The sequence below is a fragment of the Sitodiplosis mosellana genome, unplaced genomic scaffold, assembly GCF_009176505.1.
Source record: "Sitodiplosis mosellana isolate CC-2019 unplaced genomic scaffold, AAFC_SMos_1.0 Smas_scaffold_6485, whole genome shotgun sequence".
Lineage (NCBI taxonomy): Eukaryota > Metazoa > Arthropoda > Insecta > Diptera > Cecidomyiidae > Sitodiplosis > Sitodiplosis mosellana.
In genome coordinates this window covers 1-1,639 of record NW_022601706.1, presented here as the reverse complement: position 1 = coordinate 1,639, position 1,639 = coordinate 1, and the positions used below count along the sequence as shown (strand labels likewise).

General features: G+C 37.8%; 1 long non-coding RNA gene across 1 annotated transcript; it reads right to left on the bottom strand.

Annotated features, from left to right (window-relative positions):
- Window positions 1–270: 270 nt before the first annotated feature.
- On the bottom strand, window positions 271–1,639 carry LOC129579738 (uncharacterized). The gene is made up of 2 exons (XR_008689288.1): window positions 573–1,639; window positions 271–489 (listed from the first exon to the last, which is right to left on the bottom strand). It is a non-coding gene; the product is annotated as an uncharacterized LOC129579738 (long non-coding RNA).

Sequence of the window (1,639 nt, the reverse complement as noted above, 5' to 3'; positions counted from 1 at the left end):
GCGAATTTTAACCAAATATTAAAATGACATCATTTTAAGGGGGAATTTAGTCTCGTTCTACTCTTTTCCGAATTCTTCTTTTGTTTTCCATTTCTTTTCTTGCCGAACACCAGTAACAATCTCTTCCATTTCCACTGACAAGTGTGTATGAACATTTGTAAATTATTCCAAACAAAAGTCAATGACCAGCGTTATGACTTGACCAAAAACGAAAAAAACAACTGACACAAGTAACACTTCTCATGTGGCATTGATGAAAAGAGAAAAAAGTTGTTGTACTGAATTTTATTGTAATTAGAAAAAAATCTTTTGTTTCATTTCATTTCATTTTCAATATTCAATTCGAATCATGGACATTTGCTGGCTCGGGCATGTAAACAGTTCCGTAGAATACGGGTATTGATGTGGATTTGCTATGAATGAAGAAGAAGAACGGGTGGTCAATATGAAATTTGATAGGTTCGTCAGTCGTTCGAAACTCCATACAACCTAGAAACGAAATAATAGTTGAATAAGCAAATGATAAACGTATGTATGTCAAGATCTGATTTTACAAACGTTTATAAACTTACGTGGATGGGTGCCACGGGCGGAACCTTCTAAGGTATTCCGCAGAACGGCCTTGTGAATCAATGTTGATGCGTAATAAGCCCGCTAAGTATTGCAAATGTGCTTATTTTGATCGCACAAGTGGCAAAAGGGAATACGTTGGACGAAGTGATGAGAGTACTTGGCGTACGCAATATGGATGCTAACAAGGCACAAATTCAGCGTCAGTTGGCCGAATTCATTGAGAGAGTCGAAAGATCTATTGGAAAGGAAAAATTGCGCGCAGAATTTTCGATCGTGAACCAAATTTGCGTACCGATTGGAATGACTTTGAACTCGGATTTTTGCAAAATTGCGACGGAGAAATTTGGCACAAGCTTTGTGGTAGTCGATTTTGGTAACCAACAAGAGGTCAGAACAGCCAAGTTCCGATTGCGATTAAATCAGACATTTCTGGAGCCTTGGATAGGGTTGTATTTGTAAATGGTGTATGCTTCTTTGACACATGGAATTATCAGTTCGCTGTGGAATCGACTGAAGTGGGTGATTTTCACACGAAAGAAAATGAAATCGTTCAAGTTAAATACATGATCCATACATCAGAATTCAAATATGCGAAGCTGGATAGTTTGGGCGCTATCGCACTCGAAATAAAATACTGGGAAACCGATTTGTCATTCGTAGTTGTTCTTCCAAACTCTCGTGTGGGCTTACGCGAGTTGAAATCTAAATTGATGGGCTACGACTTGTCAGAAGTCACCAATGGAATGAAGAAAGAGCTTGTTCATGTTAAACTTCCACGGTTTACGTTGGAGTATGAAATTCAGCTTGATCCGATTTTGAAATAGGTATGTTTCAACTCTTTTCAAAAATAGAAGGTGCGAATAAATCAAAGTTAAAACATTGCTTTCATTTAGATGGGTATGAACGAAATGTTCAAGCCAAAAGGTGGTGATTTGCAAGGAATGTTGGATTCGTCAATAACCGATCGTTCGCTTCTTGCATCAACATCCACAATCCAATTCAATCAATATTCTCTATGTTGTTTGTTTGAGTCCAATGTGAATCACTCATTCATCATTTTTTGCCC